Source organism: Aedes albopictus, chromosome 3 (assembly GCF_035046485.1).
Source record: "Aedes albopictus strain Foshan chromosome 3, AalbF5, whole genome shotgun sequence".
Taxonomy (NCBI): domain Eukaryota; kingdom Metazoa; phylum Arthropoda; class Insecta; order Diptera; family Culicidae; genus Aedes; species Aedes albopictus.
Window position 1 is genome coordinate 134474293 of NC_085138.1, and position 17200 is coordinate 134491492.

The following is a 17200-nucleotide window of genomic DNA, read 5'->3' on the forward strand; positions in this document are numbered from 1 at the left end:
TCACCTTTCTTCCTCGTTCGATTCGCCTGGTCGCGAGGGCAGAGCCACAATGAGGATCCACTTTTTCAGCACAGCAGCATTCCGATGCAGAAGCAGTGTCTACGGCGACAGCAACAGAAACCTGGTGTTCCACTCCACCGGGGAAACAGGTTTCGATGAAAGAGTATGACACAAAAATCAATAAACTTCACCGAATCTTCTTCTCTGCGCTTTTTTCGCCCATAACTTGCATCACTCGAAGCCCCTAATTGGCACCATTTTCGGCAGATCTTTCGAAATCACTACTGGTTTAAATGTCAGGAACAGCACACTTTCCCGAAGACACCATTCACCTTGCAGGGGATTAGCTTTGAAATGTGAGCTTAAAATTACAGACTCGATGAAAATGAAAACACTTCTTCACCTATTTTCTAGGCTTATCCCGCATCAAAACACGTCTTCTCGCCGTTTCTCTTTTCACTTGCTTCACCAGTCGCTCGAGTTCAATGTAACACAAAATAAGCGAAATAATCACCGCATTTGAATGTAATCACGCACCTCGTCGACCTGTGTGAGGAGGCTGCACCACTTTTAATCGAAACTTTACTTCCTTTCTCTTCGTTCGTCATCTACACACAGAAGAGCCACTTGTCACGAACTATACGGCATGTTGTTTTCCGTCCGATCAGAGGGAGTCTCATATTATTGAAACTCACTAATAATGACAGTCGAAAAAAGAAGCGCTCGCATGCCTCTCTCTTTTGCACTACACCAACACCACATCACACGGGCACCAATGCAATGAATATCAAAAAACACGGACACCACGCTGCTGCTGCTGCTGTTGGCTGCCCGAGCTAGTCCGGAGTGGATAAACAACAAAAAAACAACAACCAGCCAGTGATGATATTTGATGCTGCTTCTCGAATCGTGCGGTGTTGTTTTGATCTACCTATAGCTGCCTGGTCGTTCGTCGTTACACATGACGTGACGCGAGGGATGCGATGGGGGAGAACCAGAGATGATGAGCAACTGCACACGGCACGGGTTTGATGTTTGGTTCGCTCTCTCGCTCGCGAAATCTGATCGCATGGTTGTTGGTTTGTGTTGCCTGGAGTGTTGGTTTTGGGCTAGTGTTTGTGCAACCAGTTGTCAGTGGCCGTTGTTTTGTCTCACGGTCTGTTTACAGATTTTCCTTGTCGCAAAAGTGCAAACTGTTATATGTAGCACCCGGGCTAATGTGGGAGAATCTGGGTTTGCTGGATGCAGAGAGCGAAACTGGTATACGCTGGAGCTGGTGCATCGATTTCTGTGTGGTTAATGGCAGAGATGCCAGTTTGCTTAAATTCTTAGCAATAAATGACCATTATAATCACGAAGCATGGGTATTTCAATAGTGATATCGTGTCAAGGATAATACAATTTACTAAGGTGGCGCAGATAAACATTGCAAACCACTGGTTGTCTCTTCCATTCTTCTGGTGTTCTTATGGAACTGAAATAGTGACGTCACTATTTTAGTTGCATAAGAACTCCAGAAGAGTGGAAGAGACAACCAGTGGTTTGCAATGTTTATCTGCGCCACCTTAGTAAAATGTATTCTCCTTGATATTGTGTATCCCAGCTTAATCACTCAGATGCTACCCGAGCAGAAGAAAATAACAAGTGAATAACATATCAAGGTATTTATCTTAAATACTACCACACCTTGATATGCCCTTCATTAGGTGGTAATAAGAGCACAGAGAACAGACATCCAAGTCCAGTTCCGAAACTGTGTAAGGAATTTAACGGCCATTTGAAACCGACAACACAAGTGGCAATAGCGTGGCGCTGCAATCGGTTAATTTCCCAAACTAAATAAATTCACCACTTGAAATGTTTCAATTCACCACTGACTGTGGCAATATGGTGTTTGGCGGCGTGAGTGTTGTCATCGTGTATTGGTTTGCAACCTTACTCAAGTGAAGATTCAAATCCTTACACAACTTTCTGAGTGAAATTTGTTCTAGCCTGCATGTCTGTTCTCTGTGATAAGAGGCAAAATAACAAAAATGAATACCAAAATTTTGTATAAATAACACCTAGAAAATAACAAATCTTGTTATTTCAATAATGAATGCATACCTAAAATTTCAAATGCTGTATTTGTTATTGCAAAGTAATTGAATAACAAACTAATAACATTTCTTGTTATTGAATGTTTCATTTGTTCGATGACTTCATGATGTAATAGAAAATCTTGTTCTTCGATAATTTTCACAGCTAAACCAACTAATACTACATCAATACAAAACTCTGCTCAAATACTTTCAACTGTTATTGTGCTGTTCTCATAACATTTCGTAGAATAACGCAGCAATAACAATTTTAGGTATTAGAGCACATGTTGCTCTTCGCATGGTATTTGTAAGGTATGCCCTTCTGCTCGGGTATTGATGTCAGCCAGCCGTCGTTTCTCGCGAAAAGATTGCGCCCCGTTTGATTTGTATACGGCGGCTGATTATCCATGATAGCTCTTAACCGGCGGCTGCAAAAACAGTTTTAGCTAAGGTGCACACCGTGTGTAAATCGTACGGGCGCGATCTGATCCTGATGCTGCGCGTTTCGATCGCAGCTTGTTCAGAATCTAAGATAAGCGCGACAATATATTATCCCAAAAAATCTCAACTTATTGAACGCAGTGGATTAATTTTCCTCAATAGTGGAGATATAAAAAAAAAATAGTGAATGAGGTAGTCTCATCTCATACCCGAAGTTTCCCCACACCCGACAATCGAGTTACTCAAAATCCATACGTGAAACTTAACGTCGGACGTAGTGCGTTGGACAGCAGACTTTGCCCTCTATCCAGCGCACTGTTCTCAACGTATGTCCGACACACGGTTGATTGTTACTAACATTTGGACTCTAGAAAATCTTTCCAACATGGATTCTAAAGAATAATAATTCAAAAATTCGTTTATCCAGGAGTTTCTCCAGAATTTTTTTGAAGCATTTCTTTGGAAAATCTTTCAAGGATTACTTTGGAAATTCATCCATTGAATTCCTTAGAAATTTATCCACAGTTTTCTTCGTAAGTTCTTCTACGAATTCTTCAGAAATTTGTCCAAGGATTGCTTTGGAACAGCTTCTTTAGTAATCCTCCTGTATTCTTTAAAAAAAATCTTTAGTGATTTTTTTGGGAATTCATGCAGAAATTCTATCCAAAGAATTGCACGGATTACTTTTTCGCAGCGATTTTTTCAGCAAATCTCACAAAGATTTTTAAAAACATTTTTCAATGGATTCCTTCAGTAATTCTTCTAAAATCTATAAAATCCATAGAAGAATTTCTGGAAAAAAAACTGCAGGGATTTCTAAAGGCAGCTCAGTAAGTATTTCTGAAAAGAGGCTTGTAGGAATTTCCGCAATAATCACTGAAAGAATTCTTCAACAAATTCTTGGAGAAGAATTTGGGAAAAAAAATGCGAAGTTTCTGTAGAATTGTAAATATATTTTAGATAAAATCCCTACGGTTCTGAAAACGTCTCTGAAGATAAAAATATCTTCTCAAAGGAATTCCAGAAGGAATGCTAGCAGGAACTTCTGAACGAATCCCTGAAAAAAATTCTGAAGAAATCTTCAGTAGAAACCTTTTGGAAATCTGAAGAAGTGCTTTTGAATGATTCTGTGGAGAAGCACCTGAAGAAATCCCAGGTAAATTCCTCACGGAATCTCAAGAGCAATATCTTAAGAACTTCCGGGAGAAACTTCTCGGGAAACCCTTTGTGGAATTCATAGAAAAATCCTTTAATAAGACTCTTGGAGAGTTTTTGAAAGTATTCCTAAGGAAATCTATGGACGAATTTCTAGAAAAAAGACAGTGTATAAGTGTCTGATAAGGTCCCTTCGAAATACTCTTGAGATATTTCCAAAGGAATTTCTAATAAAAAATCCTAGGAAATATTTTTGAACAAATTTCATAAGGAATCCGTAGAAAAATTATTAAAGTGTTGAGTGGAAATGCTCGACAAATTTCATGGAAGAATATTTGGAGGAAATCTGTTTATGAACTACTGCAGGAATCTCTGCAGGAATTCTTGCCTGAATTGCTGAAAGTTGTAATGCAAGGATCTCAGGATGAATTCCTACAGGATTTCTTGGATAATTCCCTGAAAAAAAATAGCAGACTCATTCGAATGGGAATAATAAATGGATTCCCTAGAGCAATTTCTGAACAAATCTCTGGTGGACATCTTGAAGAAATGCCTGAACGAATTTCTGAAGGAACCCTTGAGAAATTTTATGAAGCAACTACTGGAAGAACTTATTAAAGAATTTTAGAAAAAAAAAAAAAATCTTTTGGACCCTATGGAAAACCTGAAGGAATCCCTGGAGAAATTTTCGATGAATACTTCAAATTAATCTCTGGCAGAATTTCTAAAGTAATTTCTGGTGAAATTCAAGGAATAACCCATAAAAATTTCCCTGAACGAATTCGTTGAGAAATGAGGGATTATCTGAAGGGGATGAAGTGAATTTCTTTAAGAAAGCCGAGATGAACCAGCCCAGGGCTGAGAATCTCGCAAATAAAGATAATAATAATAATAAATCTTTAGGAAAAATCCCTGGTAGAATTCTACAAATACCGCAATAATTTTCAAAGGAACTTTTCTTCTGGAAGATATCCATAGAAGTTTTCCTTGGACTTAGAATCCTTTGTCAATTTGTAGGAGGAATTGTAATAATTTCTGAGTACGGATTTCTTCAAAAATCTATGGACGATTTGTTGAGGAAACCCCAATAAAGCTTTTCTAGAGGATTTTTACCGATTTGCACGTAATGCTTCAAGTGTAAGATATGCTAAAGTATTTAAGAACAAAATTCATGGAAGGCTTTCCGAAAGAAATTTCTTTAAGATTTTCTAAACGAATCTATGGAGCAATATCGGAAGTAATTCAGGGAAAGTTTGATGAAATAGTTCCGAAATTAATTTCTATGTTAATCTCTAGAAAACTTTCGGAAAAATTCTAAAGCAAACCAAGATTTTTTTATTCAATTGCCTGACATATTTTTCAGAGAAATTACCGAAGGAATTCCAAGTAGAATTTAAAAAACTAAAAGAAATGTTCGAATTAATCTTTGATTTTTTTTTCGTAAATAGCCTGAAGAGGAATTCCAGAAGAAATTTGTGATAATTCTTTAATAAATTTCTGAAGAAATCCCGGGACGAATTTCTGGATAAAGGAAGAAAACCTAGAAAATCCCACAAAGATAACTTAGTTTTTCTACATATTTAAGGTCAAATAAACCCTTAGACGGTTTCTTATATTTATGAGAAATTTCCACCAATCAAGGAGGCATGAAGAAACTTTATGAAAATCATATTTATACCTCTAAGTGATTCCAGGATGGCAGAATAAAAATTCCAAAATATGAAAAAAGATAACTATTCTTACAAATTGGGTAGCACAACATTTTGAAAATGACACAGGCAACATTTCTGCTAGCCAACAATATCTTAAATTAAAACTCTCAATCGAAACTTTGTAAAAAAAATGCAGGAAATGGCCAATACACAGATTTTGCAATCAAAAGGTACTGGCCAAAATAGAAGCTCAACGTTAGTTTTAGCAATACATATTCTTAAATTTGGTTTCTATTTTGGCCAATCACGTGTATTTCTTATAGAAGTGGTGACATCAGACGCACCCGAAGAGAGAACTACTCTATGGATTTCTCGAGGAATTTCTCCAGGTATTCCGTCTAGATTACTTTTTGGAAATTTTAAGAAATTCGTTCAAATATTACTTTGAAAATTTCTGAAGAAATCATTTTAGGAATTCTAGTGAAATTTCTTCCAGCATTTTTTTAAGGTTTTTATTCAGGATTTTTGCTAGAGTTTTTTTTGATAAATTCTCGTTAGAATACCTGCAGGTGTTCCTTCGGAGAAAGAAATATCCTTCCGGCGGAAATTTCTTAATTTCTTGCACGATTTCATCCAGAAGTTATAGCAGGTATTCCTCCAGAGATTTCTACATAAGTTCCTCCGCATATTCCTTTAGAAATTTATGCACGAATTTCTTTATAGATGCCTTCAGCTCTTATTCCAGCAATTCATGTTGGAATTCCTCCAGAAATGGGCGAAACTAAGGATTTTTGTCAGGGGGTGCACCATAAACAAAAATTCATTAGTTCATTCATTCATCATTCACCGTCCCATACATCACAGCAATGTATTGAAATTCTAGGGGGTGCCTGGCACCCCCGGTATTTTCATCAATGCCTCCAGAGGGTTTCTCAGATATTCATCTGTCTATACTTCTCTGAAACCATCAATAATGACTATAGAGATTTCCGCAGGGATGCCTCTAAACGTTCCTCCAGGTATTCCCCCCAAAGGACTACTTCATAAACTCATTTTAGATTTAGACCTTTCTTTTTAGAGCTATATTCTTTGGCAATTCACATGTATGTTTTCAAGAAAAAAAATATCTAAGAGTACCTAAAGAGGATTCGTTTGTTCTTCCAGCTATTTCTTTGGAGATTCATTCAAAAAATTTCCCTCTTTCAGGAATGTCCTCATCGATTCCTTGAAGAACTTTTGATGATCTGTGCTCAAATTTTCCATGGGTTTCCCGTGATGGCGCCACGGAAAATAAAATTGAACTCATCTGCATCAGCCAGAAATAGCGACGGGGGCTTCCTGATGTACAGAGCAAACGTAGCGCCGTCATTGCGTCCAACCATCATCTCCTAATCGACAAGATCCGGCTGCGCATTGCGAAGATTCACTGACAGAAGGAGAAAATCGGGGGTAGGCTAAACACACGCCGACTGGAAGACGCTGCGGTGAAAAGATCTTTCGTCGAGGAGCTGAAAAACCATGCTGCGAATATTCCGCAAGGTGGAAGATCAATGGAGTGCCATCAAGAACGTCTTCATCGCCATCGACGAGAATAATTTTGGTGAGCTACGCACCCAGAGAAAGCAGTGGATCACAGAGGACACCTGGAGGGAAGAAAAAGAAGCGAAGGAACACCAAAGCCGCAATAGGGGTGAAATCCGTCTCCTCTACGATGTTTTACGTCGTCTGAGTGGGACTAAGATGAATGCTTACGACGCATTACCCATGTCAACACCGAAGGAGAGAGAAACAGCCGTCCGTAGCATGAAACCGAACAGTGCCCCAGGGGCGATCGCATATCAACTAAGATGCTCAAAGCTAACCCCATAGTATTCGCACTACTGCTGCATCAATTATTCTACAACATACGGAAAACAGCGACTTTTCGGGCTGACTGGATGCAAGGCGTCTTAGTTAAGCTACCCTAAAAGGACAATCTGACTGTATGCGATAATTAGCAGGGCATCATGTTACTGTGTATCGTTCTCAAAGTCCTCTACAAAGTGATCCTTAACCGGATACAGGAGAAGATGAACGCAACTCTCCGACGGCAGCAAGCAGGATTCCGTGCCGGACGATCCTGTGTGGACCATATTGTCACGCTCCCCATCATTCTGGAGCAAATCAATGAATCCCAAAAGTCTCTCAACATGGTGTTCATTGATTACGAGAAAGCTTTCGACAGTCTTAATAACGAAAATATGTGGGAAGCCTTTAGGCGCAAGGATGTCCCTGAGAATAATCGGCCTTGTTGAAGCGCAGTATAAGGCAATTTCGTACAGAGTACGGTGTCTTGTCCGATCCCATCCGGTATGTTGTTAAAGTGAGGCAAGGATGTATATTATCATCGCTACTGTTCCTCATCGTAATCGACGAGGTCCTGGCAGGTGCGATTGGTCGTGAACCGAATCGTCGGGTGCTGTGGCAGCCCATTACTATGGAGCACCTAAATGACCTCAAATAGGTTGATGACGTTTCTTTCCTAGTTCAACGGCGCTCTGATATGCAGACCAAGCTCGATGATCTTTCCAATCGCACCTCAGTGGCAGGTCTTATCATCAACGTCCAAATCGTAGGATGTACACACGGTCAACCCTTCCAGCTTTACGGTAGCTGGGCAATCAGTGGAGAATGTTGAAAACTTCCAATATCTTGGTCGCCAAATGGCGACGGATCATAAAGACGAGGGCTGCTTTTACGAGTTTAATAAATATATGGAAAAACAACCAGATTAGTCGACGCATCAAAATCCGAATTTTCAACTCGAACGTGAAATCTGTGCTGTTATATGCCAGTGAAACCTGGTGTGTATCAGTGGAGAACACTCAACGGCTGCAGGTCTTCATCAATAGTTGCCTGCGGTATATAATTAGTGCATTGTGGCCTCACAATTGAATCTTCAATGTGGAGCTCCACCGACGATGTAAGCAAAATCCGTTTCGCAACAGAAATTTGGGAGGGAAGGTGGAGGTGAGTTGGCCACACTCTACGCAGGGGCGGAAACGAAATCTACAAGCAAGCGTTAGATTGGAAACAAGCAGGAAGGACATCACAGCAGAGGCAGACCCAGAGGCTCATGGCGGCGCAGCCTCAACAATGAAATCAAGCAGGATGTTGATCTTCAAATTCGGCCCTTTTCACCACCGTGAGTTCCCAGGACTGAAAGACAGATAGAGGAACACAATCTTTTAAATCTCACAAGTTTTTTTCGTAAACAGAGAAAAGAATCCTAAAGCTTGAGTTAAATAATGCATGTACGAAAACTGGATTGGATAACTTTTTCAAAGAAGCTTTTTTTTCTTCCCCTGTTGGAGAAATTAAGCCACTGCGTCCAATAAGCTGTAGTTTTGTGTAATAGTTTCCTTCAACATTGATTTTGTAGAGCTTTGCAAAGATACTTCCAGATTTTTTCCTTCAATTATTTCTTAAACTCTTCCGATTTTTTTTCAGAAACTTCTCCAGTGGTTTCTACGGAAATTCTTACAGGGATTCTTGTATGATTCCTTTCCTTTAAGAATTCTACTAGGAAGTTTCCCAGTATTCCTCCAGAAATTGTTTTAGAAATCGAAAATGGTTACGACATCAATGCGTTTTGAAATTTTATTCATCTGAGTTCAACGTTAAATGTTATGCTGTTGCATAGGTCACCCATGCAACGTAACACCATTCACAAGCTTCCGCCCCACATTTTGATTCATAAGCTCGCTAATAAAACTACAAGATCTATGTCCCCATCTCGGTAAATGGTCGTCATTTAAAAGTCTCTCACCAAAAACTAACCTCTTATGTCTTTCAGTCTTTCAGCACTGACCGCCGTTTTGAAAAAAAAAAACATCAAAAGTGCCGAATCGGGCGCCTCATTGCATTAATGTGTCGTCGGTTCGTGTCAAAAACTAGAGCATACCTACCTAGCCGCCGCCGTTGCCGTACCGTTTTGTTTAATGTTCTCTGAAGAAATCACACGTCTAACCTTCTCCGGCCATCTCGTTTTAAACGAGCTGAACTTTCGTAGCAACAGTCGCACGCTTCACGAGCCGTAACCATTAGCGCTCACTGTACGGTTGTCACCAACCATAGACCGTTTCTACGACGTCACTGTTTGGATATTTAAACTTTGGAATATCGTTAAAAGGGGTGAGTTGGGTATTTTTTTCAACTCTTCCTAACACTGAAGTTTGATTCTAGAGTAAGAAATCAAACTTTGAACTAGTCAAATTTTAATCTTAATTTGAACCATTTCAAAATTCATTGAAACGACGTACTTTTCAGGCAAATATTGTCCCGAAAAAGATGTTAAACAGCTTTCCGTAATATAACCTGATAACATGGACTTTAAAAGCATTGAAAAAAGCGTTTTTGTCATGGAAAACAGGCAATTGAAAAATCACTGTGATTTCACCCATTTCCCCCAAGAGAAAGCACATTTTTGGTGCACTCGTACAGCTCATGCATTGTATTACAAGCAATATGTGAACACGTCAAATGAAAGCTTATTTATCGTAGAATCGACCAACCGAATAATATTCCACATTATTTGTCATAGAATTATCAAATTTAAGTGATTCTTACTTGGAGAATGTTATCTTAAGTTGAACCATTTGTAATCTAAATTTGAACTAGTAAATGGGGATGAGCTTCTAGTGTTGGCGTGTAGATTGCGCTAGTGGTTGCTTTGTTTACTCTTGGGGGATGAAAAAATCCAAATTTATTTTCCAAATTCCCAAAGAATTTCGAACATTCTGAGTTGAGATTCCACTGCCTAATGAAAAATAGGTATGAGAATTAGCAGATTCATGTGATTTTTCATTGTTTAGCATGGAGTTGGCTGTTTTGTGAGTTGCTCGAGCTGCCGCCGCCAGTAGTTCAAATTAAGATTAAAATTGGTTCAAATTATGATTACGATGGTTCAAATTAAGTTTAAAATCATTGTTGATGAAAAATCAAATAGTTGAATGAAATTCGGTGCAAATACAAACTTTTTACCATTTAACAGAAAGCTTATACCCGTGGCTTTCATGTACATACGATTTTGCCATAATAAATTATTTCCATGTGGGAGAAAAAATCACCTTAAATTTGCACTGCTTCAGAAACCCGCAATTTGGTTCAAATTTTGATTACCTACCCTAATAACGGCTTCTGAAGCGAAATAATTAAGTGATAATTATCATCCCAAGTAACATTTTGGTTTGATGACCATTATTTAGTCTTGTAGTGATTTTAAGATCCGTCATAAAATCGAATACCTTTTATTTTGGTTTTGTGATAGTTCAAAGATTCTCTTCTAGTATGTTTTACTACATACTACATACATACATACATGTTACTTGCACAGATAAAAATAATGAGATTTACTCGTCATGTTAACTTTATTTTACTCATGTTAACTTAATGTTATGATGGTTTACATGATATATCATGTAAATTTGTGTTATATGTATGTCATGTAAACTCTCAGAGTCATGCTTAATTACATGACATATAATGGAAGTTTACATGATATTTCATGAACTTTACATGATATGTCATGTAAACTTCTATGATATTCCACGCTCCAATTATGTGCATCATATGTCACAGAATTTTACACTTTTTTTTCCATCTGTGTGGGATGTACAATTTGTGAATCCAATAAAGAATAAGTCATGAAAAAAAAGTGATGAAAAACTTAACTTTAATCCATTCCGGTTCGCATTGATTTGTAGCATACGTGATGCTGAACGAAACTGTATTCATTCAGTATTCAACTTCACCTCAAATTACGGTACTCTTTCTCGACGAGCTTCCACACGGCGATGGTCGTTCTCGAAATTGATTAAAGTGTGCATTATAAAACTTCCGGCCCGGACCAGAGCAGAGGTGACTGTGTCTGTGCCACTTAATGAGTACCGTCTGCCGAAATGCTCGAATGGCTGCCCTGCATCAGCACCACGAGCAGCAACAGCACAACCGACCGTAGGTAACGTAACGTGCTCCAGTGAAGATCGCACTCGATCAAGCTGGGTGAGTGTGTTTGCGTCGCGCGCGGTGTTGTGCAATACGTATAGTGGGAATAAGCTTCCTGATCCCAACACGGGTTTAGTTTGATTAGAAATGCACCAGAGCTCTGATAAGTACCCTCGAAGTGTTTTGGTTTGAACAAAATTAGTTTTTGTGGTTTTGGTATGAGTTGTTTGACAGTAGGTAGGAAGTCATCATTACGACTTTCCTTGTTATGCTGATTTCTTGTTGCCTTTTGATTTGTTCCGGAAAGATGTGCCGTAGGCTACTTTTCGAATAGTTTACGCTGCCTGATTTACATACATGGACCATCAGGTATCAGAACATTGGCTCAAGCGGAACGTTCCCTTTCAATTTTGGAGATTTGTGTAATTGCCCCGTATATCATTACATATTTTTTTTAACTTAGAGTTTTTCTACGGTTTTCTGTAGTTTTGATGCTCAACAGGATACAAGGGTAGAAAATGATGCAGAATATTTTTTCTGGATATCCTAGGTCATCCAAACTGTTCTTGAGTTTCGATCTTAAAGTCTACGGATTGAACGGTAACTTCTTCCATTATACAAAGCTATAATTTTTAATCTTTCATGTTCAATATGCCTTCTTCTGAAAGTTCAGTAGACAGTATCAGATCAGCTGGGATATCCGAGGTCATCCAAACTGTTCTTCGCTACGATTTGTAATCTATCATGTCCAGTAAGTCGTTTGAAAGTTCAATAGACAGTATGAGATTACTCAGGATATCCTTGGTCATCCAAAGTGTTCTTGAGTTAAGATTATAAAGTCTACGATTGTAACGGTAATTTCTTTTATTATACAAAGTTGCGATTTATAATCTTTCATATCCAGTAAGTCGTTTGAATGTTCAATAAACAGTATAAGATTAGTCAGTATACCCTAGGTCATCCAAATTATTCTTGAGTTTAGATCATTAAGTCTACGGGTGTAACGGTAGCTTCTTTCGTTAAACCAAGCTACGATTTTTAATCTATCATGTCCAGTAAGTTTTTTGAAAGTTCACAAGACATCATCAGATCAGTCGGGATATCTTAGGCCATCCAAACTGTTCTTGAGTTTAGATCATAAACTCTGCGGGTGTAACGGTAATTTCTTTTATTATACAAAGCTACGATTTGTAATCTATCATGTCCAGTAAGTCGTTTGAAAGTTCAATAGACAGTATGAGATTAGAGGGGCCCATATAGCCGAGGCGGTAAACGCACGGGTATTCAGCATGACCATGCTGAGGGTGACGGGTTCGATTCCCGGTCGGTCCAGGATCTTTTCGTAAAGGAAATTTCCTTGACTTCCTTGGGCATAGAGTATCTTCGTGCCTGCCACACGATATACGCATGCAAAATGGTCATTGGCAGAGGAAGCTCTCAGTTAATAACTGTGGAAGTACTCATAGAACACTAAGCTGAGAAGCAGGCTTTGTCCCAACGAGGACGTTACGCCAAGAAGAGAGAGAGAGAGAGAGATTAGTCAGGATATCCTAGGTCATTCAAACTGCTCTTGAGTTTAGATCATTAAGTCTACGGGTGTAATGGTAACTTCTTTCGTTATACAAAGCTACGATATGTTATCTGTCATGTCCAGTAAGTCGTTTGAAAGTTCACAAGACATTATCAGATCAGTCGGCATATCTTAGGCCATCCAAAGTGTTCTTGAGTTTAGATCATAAAGTCTACGGTTGTAACGGTAATTTCTTTTATTATACAAAGCTACGATTTACAATCTATCATATCCAGTAAGTCGTTTGAAAGTTCAATAAACAGTATGAGATTAGTCAGGATATCCTAGGTTATCCTAGGTAGATGTAGACATAATCAGATCAGTCGGGATATCTTAGGCCATCCAAACTGTTCTTGAGTTTAGATCATAAACACTACGGGTGTAACGATAATTTCTTTTATTATACAAAGCTACGATTTGTAATCTATCATGTCCAGTAAGTCGTTTGAAAGTTCAATAGCCAGTATGAGATTAGTCAGGATATCCTAGGTCACCCAAAGTGTTCTTGAGTTTAGATCATAAAGTCTACGGTTGTAACGGCAATTTCTTTTATTATACAAAGCTACGATTTGTAATCTATCATATCCAGTAAGTCGTTTGAAAGTTCAATAAACAGTATGAGATTAGTCAGGATATCCTAGGTCATTCAAACTGTTCTTGAGTTGAGAACATTAAATCTACGGATGTAGCGGTAACTTCTTTCGTTAAACAAAGCTACGATTGTTGATCTATCATGTCCAGTAAGTTTTTCGAAAGTTCACAAGACTTTATCAGATCAGTCGGGATATCTTAGGCCATCCAAACTGTTCTTGAGTTTAGATCATTAACTCTACGGGTGTAACAGTAACTTTTTTCAAGACAACACAAAGATACGGTTTGTTATCTATCATGTTACTGGACATGTCGTTTGAAAGTTCAATAGACAGTATGAGATTTGTCAGGATATCCTAGGTCATCTAAACTGTTCTTGAGTTCAGATCCTAAAGTCTACAGGTGTAACGGCAATTTCTATCATTCAAAGCTACGATATGTAATCTATCATGTCCAGTAAGCCTTCTGAATGTTCAAAGGACATCATCAGATCAGCTGGGGTCATGCAAACTTTAACGATGTTTATAATCTAGCATCTGCAGCAATTGAACTTTTTGTTTTGACTATATAGAGTTATGTTACATTAAGCCTGTGCACAAGGGGAGGAGGGGGTTGGGGGTTTCTTTAACTATTCAGTAAACATCATTGATTATGTAGGGTTACTCTATGTAGCGGGAATGAGTTTTGACACAAATGTTAACTGGAGGTTTCTAGTTGTAGGTAAGTTGAGTATAATCCTGAAACATCTCAAAGGTATTTTGTAATGGCTCTGGGTGGGTTAGACTAGGTAACGTAACTTTCCATAGCACAAACAATGACTGCAACAGATGTAGATTTCAAAAGATAAGTTTCATAAAAGTTTGTACGACCTTAAATATTTCAAAGTTACAGAAAAATGCTTACTAGTCGTTGAAGAATATTAGGAAATATGATCCGCTATGTATCATTATTCAATGTAGCAGGCTAGCATTTCAAGTGTGTAGATATAAAATTGTGTACTCCATGTAAGATTGGAGTACCTAAATTGTCACAAATCTATGATGGAGTGATGAGAGAGTTAAGTTCATGAGGGGCCATTCATAAACCACGTAGACTTTTTGGGGGGAGGGGGGGTCTGACCAAAGTCTACGCTCCATACAAATTTCAAAATTTTTGTATGGTCGAAAGTCTACGAGGGGGGAGGGGGGGTCTGAGATGGCCAAATTTTGGTCTACGTGGTTTATGAACAGTCCCTGAATCCTATTTGGTTGTGTAACGTTACTGTCAAAAACGAAATCACCAGTGGTTGTTTTTATCAGCAAAGCTTCGTAACAGTAAGGAAGACCTATAATATCCCAACAATGAGCAAAACCGCTTTTGTACCTTGAACTACTTTGGTGAATACAGTTGACTATGTCTCACTAGTTGACGTAGTGGCAGAAGTTATTATCACAAGTGTAGACCTGAAGCTATGGTCTCCGGAGTAGTATAGTATTTATGGTTAATGGTTTTTAATATCTCAAAAATTTCTTGGAATGACTCATGAAAATGCCAGGGGTATTAGAGATTATAGATGGATGTGTAATTTTACAGTTCATTGCAAGAATAACTGCTGTCAATGTCAAGAGATAAACTTCAGGATGGTTTGGACGACCCTGAATGTCCCAAATATGTATAATGACATCTAGAAGGCTACATGTTGGTCCAGTATTCACGATTGATTTTGCAACGTTACTCAGTATATCACATATGGCTTCTGCTACGAGTGTAGACCTGAAGCTCTGAACTCTAAGGTAGTTTGGCTAATCTGCAATAACCCTATATTGTCTCCAAATACCATTTCAGATTTCAAGAGTTTCACGGATTCCAGTGGATTATGCAATGCTATTATTTATGGCGAAAACACATAAAATTATTCTTGTAGATTAGAAGGACTTCATTGTAGGACAGTATGGACGACCCTGAATGTCCCACAGGTTCATCATAATGTCTAGTATACTTCATATTGATCCAGTAACCACGGTTGATTACGCAACGTTACTCAGTATAAGAGATATGGCTACTGTTACAAGTGTAGCCCTGAAGTTGTGAACTCAAAGGTAGTTTGGCTGACCTGGAACATCCCTATAGTGTCTTTACATGGCATTATAGACTTCAAGGGCTTCACGGATCCCAGTAGATTATGCAGTAGGGGGATTCACTGAACAGCGTAAACCGCTTATTAAAGCTTATTCTGATTTCAAAAAAGCAGAATATCATGGCTTACGCAGCAATTTAATCTGTTGAGTGAGTCCCCCTAACATCTAGTATACCGTCGTTCGGGGTGACAACAGTCCATCGATCCCACGGATTCAATAATAGTCAGAGAATCCAACGGTGGATGCAAAGTATCTTAGAATTATGTATTCAAATAGTGTAGCCCACAATATGCATACCCGTCGTTTTATAAACGTGCGGAACAGTGGCCTAATGTCACCCTGCTTTGGTCCAATAACACCCCGCACAACGGTACTTCATATTGGTCAAGTAACCACGGTTGATTACGCAACGTTACTCAATATAACAGATATGGCTACTGTTACAAGTGTAGACCTGATGAAGTTCTGAATTCAAAGATAGTTTGGCTGACCTGGAATATCCTTATATAATGGCCTCATGGATCCCAGTAGATTATACAATGCTATTTTCATGGCGTACAGATGTTCACTTTTTCGGTCTAGGGTCAATCTAAGACAAAAACCAGTTGACTGATTTTTCCCTCGATAAAGGTTAAATAAAGCCGGCTGAAACTAGCCGTTTAGATCAATGGTCATCAAACTGCGGCCCGCGGGCCGCATGCGGCCCTCTAGAAGGTTTAGTGCGGCCCGCGATCTGATTGTGTAGTATATTAGAAAGATTTCAATAAATAAAAGCAAACATTTTTTATCAAAGTCCTTTTAAGAAGTGAAGAATTAATTCCCAAGCAACAGATACAAATAAACAGAAAGCTTAAAAAATCAGTATAGTTAACTTTAAAAAACATTTTCATCTTCAATATAAGAATGCCCAAAAAATGATGACTTTTTTATGTTGTCTCCGAAGCAATGTTCTGTAGAATATAAAAGATGACATATGTATGTCGAAGTTAAATCCAAAAACTCTATTAAAATTTGATCAAAATAAATGCTTAAATGCTTGCGGTCCGTAACCTTCTTGTAAAATTCAATCGTGGCCCGCGTAGACAGTAAGCCTGAGGACCACTGGTTTAGATTAACGCTAGACCGAGAAAGCCAACATCTGCACACTAGTAGTATTCCGGTCGATATTCCGGTCCTGGTCCGTTAGTTGATTGGTACAGAAAAGCAATAAAAATATCAAAAAGTCTGAAATCGAGGCTTTTGGCGTAATATTTTACCTCTTGTAAACTGACTTCATTGTAAACGAAGCTAGTTCTGTTCGCTTGTGTTATTTTGCAACTTTTATGCAGTTGAACACTTGTTAAAAGACCCTCCAAGGAAAAGCATGTGGTGGAATTAATCCTTGGTACAGTTTTATCACGGGGCTGGACGTTTTTCTTTTGATGGGGCGTATTGCCCGTTTGTTTTGATAAGGTAAATTTTGGAACGTTTTCGAAAAACGTTTCAAAGCTTCCATAGCCGTGCCTTCAAAGGCAAAGTTCTCATGCAACACTTCACTGACTTTAGGAACAACGATTTCCAGTGGACAATAGATGGAATAAGGCGCCAATCTTAGATATATTTCCATTT

General features: G+C 38.6%; 1 protein-coding gene across 5 annotated transcripts in view; it reads right to left on the bottom strand.

The window, feature by feature from the left end:
* The window catches only part of LOC109419338 (extracellular serine/threonine protein CG31145), a 341080-nt gene that overhangs the window by 214315 nt on the left and 109565 nt on the right, over positions 1-17200 (bottom strand). For 3 of the 5 annotated variants that reach the window (XM_062857336.1, XM_062857334.1, XM_062857331.1), the window contains exon 1: positions 5-844. The exons of the other annotated variants lie outside the window; for them this stretch is intronic. The gene's annotated coding sequence lies outside the window, so the exon portion shown is untranslated. Of the gene's footprint in view, positions 1-4; positions 845-17200 lie in introns of those variants that run through there. 5 annotated transcript variants of the gene reach the window in all.